This window comes from Aegilops tauschii, chromosome 5 (assembly GCF_002575655.3).
Source record: "Aegilops tauschii subsp. strangulata cultivar AL8/78 chromosome 5, Aet v6.0, whole genome shotgun sequence".
Taxonomy (NCBI): Eukaryota; Viridiplantae; Streptophyta; class Magnoliopsida; order Poales; family Poaceae; genus Aegilops; species Aegilops tauschii.
This window is the reverse complement of record NC_053039.3, coordinates 307,969,246-307,982,124: the sequence shown is the minus strand read 5'-3', so window position 1 is coordinate 307,982,124 and position 12,879 is coordinate 307,969,246.

Below are 12,879 nucleotides of genomic sequence, written 5' to 3'. Positions count from 1 at the left end.
TTGTGTTTTGATTGTTCATCTTTGCGTGAAGGTCGGGGGCGCGCGATGGCTAAATCCTACCAACCTCCCCCCTAGGAGCATGCGTAGTAGTACTTTGCTTCGAGGGCTAATAGATTTTTTGCAATAAGTATGTTAGTTCTTTATAACTAATGTTGAGTCCATGGATTATACGCACTCTCATCCTTCCACCATTGCTAGCCTCTCTAGTACCACGCAACTTTCGCCGGTGCACTAAACCCACCAATTACCTTTCCTCCAAACAACCACCATACCTACCTATTATGGCATTTTCATAGCCATTCCGCAATATATTGCCATGTAACTCCACCGTTCCGTTTATTATGACACATACCATCATTGTCATATTGCTTTGCATGATCATGTAGTTGGCATAGTATTTGTGGTTAGGCCACCGTTCATATTTTTATACATGTCACTCTTGATCATTGCACATCCCCGTACACCGCTGATGACCCACAAATATAGGGGATCAATTGTAGCTTTTTTCGATAAGTAAGAGTGTCGAACCCAACGAGGAGTAGAAGGAAATGACAACTAGTTTTCAGTAAGGTAATGTCTGCAAGTGCAGAAATTGTAAGTAGCGGAGTAGTTTGATAGCAAGATAATTTGTAACGAGCAAGTAATGATAGTAGTAACAAAAGTGCAGCAAGGTAGCCCAATTCGTTTGAGGCAAAGGACAGGCCAAAACGGTCTCTTATGATAAGCAAAGTGTTCTTGAGGGTACACGGGAATTTCATCTAGTCACTTTCATCATGTTGGTTCGATTTGTGTTCGCTACTTTGATAATTTGATATGTGGGTGGACCAGTGCTTAGGTGCTGTTCTTACTTGAACAAACTTCCTACTTATGATTAACCCTCCCGCAAGCATCCGCAACTATGAGAAAAGTATTAAGAATAAATTCTAACCATAGCATTAAACTTTTGGATCCAATCGGTCCCCTACCGGAATAGCGCATAAACTGGGGTTTAAGCTTCTGTCACTCTCGCAAACCATCATCTAATTGCTACTCCACAATGCATTCCCTTAGGACCAAATATGGTGAAGTGTCATGTAGTCGACGTTCACATGACACCACTAAGGGAATCACAACATACATACTATCAAAATATCGAACACATATCGAGTTCACATGATTACTTGCAACATGATTTCTCCCGTGACCTCAAAAACAAAAGTAACTACTCACAAATGATAAACATGCTCATGATCAGAGGAGTATTAAATAGCATAATGGATCTGAACATGTAATCTTCCACCAAATAAACCATATAGTAATCAACTACAAGATGTAATCAACACTACTAGTCACCCACAAGCACCAATCTATAGTTCCGGTAACAAGATGAACACAAGAGATGAACTAGGGTTTGAGATGAGATGGTGTTTTTGAAGATGTTGATGGAGATTGCCCTCCCCAAGATGGGAGAGTTGTTGGTGATGACGATGATGATGATTTCCCCCTCCGGGAGGGAAGTTCCCCCGGCGGAATCGCTCCGCAGGAGGGCAAAAGTGCTCCTGCCCAAGTTCCGCCTCGAGACGGCGGCGCTCCATCCCGAAAGTCCTCCCCTTATTTTTTTCTAGGTCAAAATGACTTATATACAAGAAGATGGGCACCAGAGGTGGGCCTGGGCTCCCTAGCGCGCCAGGTGGGTTGTGCCCACCTAGTGGGCCCCCTATGGTAGTTATTTGCTCCAATAATTCTTAAATATTCCATAAAAAATCTCCGTGAAGTTCCAGCTTGTTTGGAGTTGTGCAGAATAGGTGGCCTGACGTAGCTTTTCCAGGTCCAGATTTCCAGCTACCGGAATTCTCCCCCTTGGTGTGTACCTTGCAAATTATGAGAGAAAAGGCATTAGAATTACTCCAAAAAGCATTATTATGGATAAAAACATTATAAATAACAGTAAGAAAACATGATGCAGAATGGATGTATCAACTCCCCCAAGCTTAGACCTCGCTTGTCCTCAAGCGAAAACCGAAATTGAAAAACATGTCCACATGCTTTGAGAGAGAGGTGTCGATAAAAACAAAATACGGACATAGAAGCATCATGTTGATTATTATAACAGCAACAAATTTAAACATAAGACTTTTATCATATACTTCTCATGAATAAGTAACAGTTCATCACACAATCAAAGTACAAAGTAAAAACTCTATTAGAAACCAACAAACTATGTTCTCAGTCAACTTTGCAACTACAATTTATCATCTTTTCAGGAAGGGTCACGTGTCGGAGCCTTTAGGAAAGTCCACATACTCAACCATCATATAGTCTTCTATGATTGCTAACACTCACCGTGTACACATGAGCAAAACGTTTCAACCGGACACATAGAAAGATAGGGGCTTATAGTTTTGCCTCCCAACATATTCACCTCAAGGGTGATGTCAACAATAATAACTCATGTTATCTATATTCAACTGGACATATGTGCCTAGATCTTTCTCACCACATGATGCTTGCCAAAGGATAAAAACAAAAGGGAATAGAAGAAAAACTTTGACTCTTTGCATAAAAGTAAATACATAAAAGTAAAAGATAGGCCCTTCGCAGAGGGAAGCAGAGGTTGCCATGCGCTTTTTGTATGCTCAATCCCTTAGTGCAAAAGAACGTCACGTTGTATTGCCCCTTAAGAGGACAACCTTTATTATGCAGTCTGTCGCTTTTATTCTTTGTCATCCAAGTTCGTACAATGCTCAATTTTCTCTTACACTAAATGATCTCACACTTTTAGAAGCAATTTTTATTGCCTTTTTGCACCGATGACAACTTACTTGAGGGATCTTTCTCAATCCCTAGGTAGGTATTGTGGACACTTGAAAATAAGATTTGGGTTTAAGGGTTTTGGATGCACAAGTAGTATCTCTACTTAGTGCGGAATTTTTGGCTAGCAAACATAGGGGGCAAGCCTCACATGTTAAAGGATCTATGACAATATGACTTCGATGTGAATATAAACAAACATAAATCATTAAGTTGTCTTCCTTGTCCAACGTCAACAATTTTGGCATATAATATTTTGATGAGGGCTCACAATCACAAAAGATTTCTAGGATAGTATATTTATATGTGAATCTTCTCTGCCCTTATTAATTCTTTCATGAGTTGCATCCTTGACTAATGCTATGTTTGTCAATCTCTAATAAAATTTTCTACTTATACTTTTCCTTATGTGGTGCCATCACCTACCATAGGATTAGTATATGATCTTATTGATTTATTTCCTTTCTTTTATTTATTTCCTTTCCCTTTTCCTTTTTTTCTTATTTCTTTTCTTTATTTGCAACATGAAAGTAGGGAAAGCAAAAACTCAAACTAAACTTTATTATATAACTTGCACACGATTATAAGGATAGATCACTAAACAAACTCTCAAATAAGAAAGGACCGAACTAAACTTTTATTCATCTAAAGCAAAAAGATCGAACTAAAATAAGTAAAAGCAAAATATAGAGGGATGATACGATATCGGGGCATCTCCCCCAAGCTTGGCAGAAGCCAAGGGGAGTGCCCATACCCGATACTTAGTTCTCTTTTGGTGGTGAAGAAGAAGGTAGTGGTGGTGGTGAGAAAGTAGAGGGTTTGCCCTTCGCTTCCTCCAGCTTCTGACGGAGAATAAAATTTTCTATCATCAACTCGCAATTATCTATCTCGAGTTTTATTATCATCTTGCATAACGCCTGCATGCTTTCGTTTTTGAACCGGGGAGGGACCGATTCATCTTCGACTTCTTCGGAGGTCCAGCTATAGTGCTTCTCATCCCCATAGGACTTGGGGTTTGCAATGAGGTCAGCAACATAGCTCTCACCCTCAGAGTCTTGAGATGACATAATTTCAGATCTAACAGGAAAACATCAAGAAAAGAGAACAGAGGATTTCTCCGTGATACGGTGGTTAACAGGTTCGGGAAGTATATATAGATTTTTTTATCTTGGAGGACAAGCATACGTGAGAAAAACGGAGTACGGAAGGTGTCACAGGTGGGCACAACCCACCTGGGCGCTCCAGGCAAGCCTGGCGCGCCCTGGTGTCTTGTGCCCACCAGGGGACGCTTCCTGGAAGTTTCTTTATTTCCAAAATTCTTAAATATTCCAAAACTGATAAAAAATATTTTTGCGGATTTTTCGGAGTCCGTTTACTTATCGTATCACGTACCTCCTTATTTTCACGATTCTAGAGTGTTCCGGAAGGACTCTTTTATGTGTTCTTCCGGTGTCAAAGTTTGGATAATATTACTTTCAACATTAATGGGCGTACCTGAGACATAATGCTTTATTCGTTGTCCATTGACAACCTTCGGGTTAGCACCTTCGGAATTATTTATTTTGATGGCTCCAGACCGATAAACCTCCTCGATGACATATGGGCTTTCCCATTTTGAGAGGAGTTTTCCTGCAAAGAATCTGAAACGAGAGTGTACAAAAGAACATATTCTCCGACTTTAAACTCACGCTTTTGAATTCTTTTGTCATGCCATCTTTTAACCTTTTCTTTGAATATTTTTGCATTTTCATAAGCTTGGGTTCTCCATTCATCCAATGAGCTTATATCAAATAACCTCTTTTCACCAGAAAGTTTGAAATCATAATTGAGTTCTTTAACTGCCCAATATGCTTTATGTTCTAACTCAAGAGGCAAATGACAAGCTTTCCATAAACCATTTTATAAGGAGACATACCCATAGGATTTTTATATGCTGTTCTATAAGCCCAAAGTGCATCATCTAATCTCTTAGACCAATTCTTCCTGGACCTATTGACAGTCTTTTGCAAAATTAACTTTATTTCGCTATTGCTAAGTTCAACTTGACCACTAGACTGAGGATGATAGGGTGATGCAATTCTATGGTTAACATCATACTTGGCAAGCATTTTACAAAAAGCACCATGAATAAAGTGTGAACCACCATCAGTCATTAAATATCTAGGGACTCCAAACCTTAGGAAAATAACTTCCTCAAGCATTTTAATAGAGGTGTTGTGATCAGCACTACTAGTTGGAATAGCTTCTACCCACTTAGTAACATAATCAACAACAACCAAAATATGTGTATACCCATTAGAGGAAGGAAAAGGTCCCATGTAATCAAATCCCCAAACATAAAATGGTTCAACAACAAGTGAATAATTCATAGGCATTTCTTGATGTTTGCCGATATTACCTATTATTTGACATTCATCACAGGATGAGACAAACTTACGGGCATCCTTGAAGAGAGTAGGCCAATAAAATCCAAACTGCAATACCTTATGAATAGTTCTATCTCCAGCATGATGCCCTCCATAAGCTTCAGAGTGATATTTCTGTAGGATTTGTCCCTGTTCATGCTCAGGTACACAACATCTAATAATACCATCTACTCCTTGTTTATAAAGATGTGGGTCATCCCAAAAGTAATGTCTTAAATCATAGAAGAATTTTTTATTTTGTTGGTATGTAAAGCTAGGTGGTAAATATTTGGCAACAATGTAATTAGCGTAATCAGCATACCAAGGAGTACTATGAGAAACATTTATTGCAGCTAACTGCTCATCAGGAAAACTATCATCAATAGGTGGTGGGTCATCAAGCACATTTTCATGCCTAGATAAATTACCAGCTACTGGGTTCTCAGCTCCTTTTCTATCAATGATATGTAAATCAAATTCTTGTAACAAGAGAACCCATCGAATAAGTCTAGGTTTAGCATCTTTCTTTTCCATAAGATATTTAATAGCAGCATGATCTGTGTGAACAGTTACTTTGGAATCAACAATATAAGGTCTAAATTTATCACAAGCAAACACCACTGCTAAGAATTCTTTTTCAGTAGTAGCATAATTTCTTTGAGCATTGTCTAGAGTTTTACTAGCATAGTGAATAACATTCAATTTTTTATCAATTCTTTGTCCTAGAGCAACACCAACAGCAAAATCACTAGCATCACACATAATTTCAAAAGGCAAGTTCCAATCAGGTGGTTGAACAATAGGTGAAGAAATTAAGGCTTTCTTGAGTGTTTCAAAGGCTTCTAAACAATCATCATCAAAAACAAAAGGAATATCCTTCTGCAAAAGATTACTGAGAGGCCTAGTAATTTTATAGAAGTCCTTGATAAATCTCCTATAGAAACCAGCATGACCTAGGAAACTACGAATACCTTTTATATCTTTAGGACATGGCATTTTCTCAATTGCATCAACCTTAGCTTTTTCCACTTCAATACATCTTCCAAAAACTTTATGACCCAAGACAATGCCTTCATTTACCATAAAGTGGCACTTCTCCCAATTCAAGACAAGATTTGTTTGTTCACATCTCTGCAAAACTCGCTCAAGATTGCTTAAACAATCATCAAAAGACTTCCCATAAATAGAAAAGTCATCCATGAAAACCTCAACAATCCTTTCACAAAAGCCAGAGAATATAGCAGTCATGCATCTTTGAAAGGTAGCAGGTGCATTACATAAACCGAAAGGCATACGTCTATAAGCATAGGTTCCAAAGGGGCAAGTAAAAGTGGTCTTTTCTTGATCAGGTTGAGAAACAGGTATTTGTGAAAAGCCAGAATATCCATCATGGAAGCAAAAGTGTGTGTGCTTGGATAATCTTTCAAGCATTTGATTAATAAAAGGCAAAGGGTAATGATCTTTTCTAGTTGCTTTATTTAATTTTCTAAAATCAGTTACCATTCTATAGCCTGTAACTATTCTTTGTGGAATTAGTTCATTATTATCATTAGGAAAAATAGTTATACCTCCTTTCTTAGGGACACAATGAACATGACTTACCCATCTACTATCAGCTATAGGATAGATTATACCTGCTTCCAGAAGTTTTAATATTTTCGTCCTTACCACCTCTTTCATCTTTGGATTTAACCGACGTTGGTGATCAACAACAGGTTTAGCATCAGGTTCCATATTAATTTTGTGCTGACAAAGAGTGGGACTAATGCCCTTTTAAATCATCAAGAGTATATCCAGTAGCAGCTCGGTGCTTCCTTAGAACTTTCAATAATCTTTCTTCTTCATGTTTTGAAAGGTTAGCACTAATAATAACAGGATATTTTCTTTTCATCAAGATAAGCATATTTCAAAGTGTCTGGCAATTGTTTTAATTCAAACACAGGATCACCTTTAGGTGGAGGAGGACCTCCCAGAGTTTCAATATGCAAATTGTGTTTAAGTAGAGGACGTTGTTCAAAGAAAATCTTATCTATTTCATTTCTTTCATGCATATGTAAATCATTTTCATGGTATAGCAAATATTGTTCTAAAGGATCAGTAGGTGGCACAACAATAGAAGCAAGACCAGTTAATTCATCCTTACTAGGCAATTCTTTATCATGAAGATTTCTACTAAACTTGGAAAAATTAAATTCATGAGACTCACCACCAAAGCTAACACCGACAGTTTGTTTCTTACAATCTATCTTAGCATTAACTGTGTTCAAGAAAGGTCTACCAAAGATAATGGGACATAAGTCATCTTGCGGGGAGCCAAGAACAAGAAAATCAGTAGGGTATTTTATTTTCCCACACAAGACTTCAACATCTCTAATGATCCCAAATGTTGATATGGTGTCTCTATTAGCAAGTTTAATAGTAACATCAATTTCTTCTAACTCTGCAGGTACTATGTCTTTCATAATTTCTTGATATAAGGTGTAAGGAATAGCACTCACACTAGCACCCATGTCACATAAACCATGATAAAACTAATCTCCTATTTTAACTGAGATGACAGGCATGCCCACAACGGGTCTATGTTTATCCTTTTTATCAGGTTTGGCAATTCTAGCGGCTTCTTCACAGAAGTAAAGAACATGCCCATCTATATCTTCTTCCAAGAGATCTTTGACCATAGCAATGCTTGATACGTCTCCAACGTATCTATAATTTTTTATTTTTCCATGCTATTATATTATCTGTTTTAGATGTTTTATATGCATTAATATGCTATTTTATATTATTTTTGGGACTAACCTATTAACCTAGAGCCCAGTGCCATTGAAGGAAATATGCCCTAGAGGCAATAATAAAGTTGTTATTTATATTTCCTTATATCATGATAAATGTTTATTATTCATGCTAGAATTGTATTAACCGGAAACTTAGTACATGTGTGAATACATAGACAAACAGAATGTCCCTAGTATGCCTCTACTTGACTAGCTCGTTAATCAAAGATGGTTAAGTTTCCTAGCCATAGACATGTGTTGTCATTTGATGAACGGGATCACATCATTAGGAGAATGATGTGATGGACAAGACCCATTCGTTAGCTTAGCATTATGATCGTTACAGTTTCATTGCTACTGCTTTCTTCATGACTTATACATGTTCCTATGACTATGAGATTATGCAACTCCCGAATACCAAAGGAACACTTCGTGTGCTATCAAACGTCACAACGTAACTGGGTGATTATAAAGATTCTCTACATGTGTCTCCGATGATGTTTGTTGAGTTGGCATAGATCAAGATTAGGATTTGTCACTCCGATTGTCGGAGAGGTATCTCTGGGCCCTCTCGGTAATGCACATCACTATAAGCCTTGCAAGCAATGTGACTAATGAGTTAGTTGTGGGATGATGCATTACGGAACGAGTAAAGAGACTTGCCGGTAACGAGATTGAACTAGGTATGGTGATACCAACGATCGAATCTCGGGCAACTAACATACCGATGACAAAGGGAACAACGTATGTTGTTATGCGGTTTGACCGATAAAGATCTTCGTAGAATATGTGGGAGCCAATATGAGCATCCAGGTTCCGCTATTGGTTATTGACTCGAGATGTGTCTCGGTCATGTCTACATAGTTCTCGAACCCATATGGTCCGCACGCTTAACGTTTGATGACGATTTGTATTAAAGAGTTATGTGATTTGCTAACCGAAGATAGTTCGGAGTCCTGGATGAGATCATGGACATGACGAGGAGTCTCAAAATGGTCTAGACGTAAAGATCGATATATTGGAAGGCTATATTCAGACATTGGAAAGGTTCCGAGTGATTCGGTATTTTTCGGAGTACCGGAGAGTTACGGGAATTCGTATTGGGCCTTAATGGGCCATACGGGAAAGGAGAGAAATGCCTCAAGGGTGGCCGTGTGAAGGAAATATTCCCTAGAGGCAATAATAAATTTATTATTTATTTCCTTATTCTCATGATAAATGTTTATTATTCATGCTAGAATTGTATTAACCGGAAACGTAATACATGTGTGAATACATAGACAAACAGAGTGTCACTAGTATGCCTCTACTTGACTAGTTCGTTGATCAAAGATGGTTATGTTTCCTAGCCATAGACATGAGTTGTCATTTGATTACCGGGATCACATCATTAGGAGAATGATGTGATTGACTTGACCCATTCCGTTAGCTTAGCACTTGATCGTTTAGTATGTTGCTATTGCTTTCTTCATGACTTATACATGTTCCTATGACTATGAGATTATGCAACTCCCATTTACCGGAGGAACACTTTGTGTGCTACCAAACGTCACAACGTAACTGGGTGATTATAAAGGTGCTCTACAGGTGTCTCCAAAGGTACTTGTTGGGTTGGCGTATTTCAAGATTAGGATTTGTCACTCCGATTGTCGAAGAGGTATCTCTGGGCCCACTCAGTAATGCACATCACTATAAGCCTTGCAAGCATTGTAACTAATGAGTTAGTTGCGGGATGATGTATTACGGAACGAGTAAAGAGACTTGCCGGTAATGAGATTGAATTAGGTATTGAGATACCGACGATCGAATCTCGGGCAAGTAAAATACCGATGACAAAGGGAACAACGTATGTTGTTATGCGGTTTGACCGATAAAGATCTTCGTAGAATATGTAGGAGCCAATATGAGCATCTAGGTTCCGCTATTGGTTATTGACCGGAGACATGTCTCGGTCATGTCTACATAGTTCTAGAACCCGTAGGGTCCGCACACTTAAAGTCCCGGTGACGATGGTATTATGAGTTTATGTGTTTTGATGCACCGAAGGTAGTTCGGAGTCCCAGATGAGATCGGGGACATGACGAGGAGTCTCGAAATGGTCGAGACGTAAAGATCGATATATTGGACGACTATATTCGGACATCGGAAAGGTTCCGAGTGATTCGGTTATTTTTCGGAGTACCAGGGAGTTACGGGAATACGGGGAAGAAGTATATGGGCCTTATTGGGCTTTAGGGGAGAGAGAGAGAGAGGCAGGCCGCGCGCCCCCCAATGACTAGTCCGAATTGGACTAGGGGGAGGGGCGGCGCCCCCTCCTTCCTTCTCTTCTCTCTTCCCCTTCCTTGTCTCCTACTCCTACTACATGGAAGGGGAGGAATCCTACTCCCGGTGGGAGTAGGACTCCTCCAGGGCGCGCCATAGGGGCCGGCCCTCTCCCCCTCCTCCACTCCTTTATATGCGTGGCCAGGGGGCACCGCATAGACACAACAATTGATCTCTTGATCTCTTAGCCGTGTGCGGTGCCCCCCCCCCACCATATTCCACCTCGATCATATCGTAGCGGTGCTTAGGCGAAGCCCTGCGTCGGTAGCAACATCATCACCGTCATCACGCCGTCGTGCTGACGAAACTCTCCCGTGAAGCTCTGCTGGATCGGAGTTCGTGGGACGTCATCGAGCTGAACGTGTGCTAAACTCGGAGGTGCCGTACGTTCGGTACTTGGACCGGTCGGATCGTGAAGACGTACGACTACATCAACTGCGTCGTGCTAACGCTTCCGCTTTCGGTCTACGAGGGTACATGGACAACACTCTCCCCTCTCGTTGCTATGCATCACCATGATCTTGTGTGTGAGTAGGAATTTTTTTGAAATTACTACGTTACCCAACAGTGGCATCCGAGCCAGGTTTTATGCGTAGATGTTATATGCACGAGAGAACACAAGTGAGTTGTGGGCGATACAAGTCATACTGCTTACCAACATGTCATACTTTGGTTCGGCGGTATTGTTGGATGAAGCGGCCCAGACCGACATTACGCGTACACTCACGCGAGACTGGTTCCACCGACGTGCTTTCCTCACAGGTGGCTGGCGGGTGTCATTTTCTCCAACTTTAGTTGAACCGAGTGTGGCTACGCCCGGTCGTTGAGAAGGTTAAAACAGCACTAACTTGACGAACTATCGTTGTGGTTTTGATGTGTAGGTAAGAACGGTTCTTGCTCAGCCCGTAGCAGCCACGTAAAGCTTGCAACAACAAAGTAGAGGACGTCTAACTTGTTTTTGCAGGGCATGTTGTGATGTGATGTGGTCAAGGCATGATGCTATATTTTATTGTATGAGATGATCATGTTTTGTAACCGAGTTATCGGCAACTGGCAGGAGCCATATGGTTGTCGCTTTATTGTATGCAATGCAATCGCCCTGTAATTGCTTTACTTTATCACTAAGCAGTAGCGATAGCCGTAGAAGCAATAGTTGGCGAGAGGACAACGATGCTACGATGGAGATCAAGGTGTCGCGCCGATGACGATGGTGATCATGACAGTGCTTCGGAGATGGAGATCACAAGCACAAGATGATGATGGCCATATCATATCACCTATATTGATTGCATGTGATGTTTATCTTTTATGCATCTTATTTTGCTTAGATCGACGGTAGCATTATAAGATGATCTTTCACTAAATTTCAAGGTATAAGTGTTCTCCCTGAGTATGCACCGTTGTGAAAGTTCTTTGTGCTGAGACACCACGTGATGATCGGCTGTGATAGGCTCTACGTTCAAATACAATGGGTGCAAAACAGTTGCACACGTGGAATACTCAGGTTAAACTTGACGAGCCTAGCATATGCGGATATGGCCTCAGAACACTAAGACCGAAAGGTCGAGCGTGAATCATATAGAAGATATGATCAACATAGTGATGTTAACCATTGAAAACTACTCCATCTCACGTGATGATCGGACATGGTTTAGTTGATATGGATCACGTGATCACTTAGATGATTAGAGGGATGTCTATCTAAGTGGGAGTTCTTTAGTAATATGATTAATTGAACTTTAATTTATCATGAACTTAGTCCTGATAGTATTAGCATATCTATGTTGTAGATCAATAGCTCGCATTTTGCTCCCCTGTTTTATTTTTGATATGTTCCTAGAGAAAACTAAGTTGAAAGATGTTAGTAGCAATGATGCGGATTGGATCCGTGATCTGAGGTTTATCCTCATTGCTGCACAGAATAATTATGTCCTTGATGCACCGCTAGGTGACAGACCTATTGCAGGAGCAGATGCAGACGTTATGAACGTTTTGACAAAAGCTCGGTATGATGACTACTTGATAGTTAAGTGCACCATGCTTTTACGGCTTAGAACCGGGACTTCAAAAATGTTTTGAATGCCACAGAGCATATAAGATGTTCCTGTTGGAAATATGCCCTAGAGGCAATAATAAATGGTTATTATTATATTTCTTTGTTCATGATAATTGTCTATTATTCATGCTATAATTGTGTTATCCGGAAATCGTAATACATGTGTGAATACATAGACCACAACGTGTCCCTAGTAAGCCTCTAGTTGACTAGCTCGTTGATCAACAGATAGTCATGGTTTCCTGACTATGGACATTGGATGTCATTGATAACGGGATCACATCATTAGGAGATTGATGTGATGGACAGGACCCAATCCTAAGCATAGCATAAAAGATCGTGTAGTTTCGTTTGCTAGAGCTTTTCCAATGTCAAGTATCTTTTCCTTAGACCATGAGATCGTGCAACTCCCGGATGCCGTAGGAGTGCTTTGGGTGTGCCAAACGTCACAACGTAACTGGGTGACTATAAAGGTACACTACAGGTATCTCTGAAAGTGTCTGTTGGGTTGGCACGGATCGAGACTGGGATT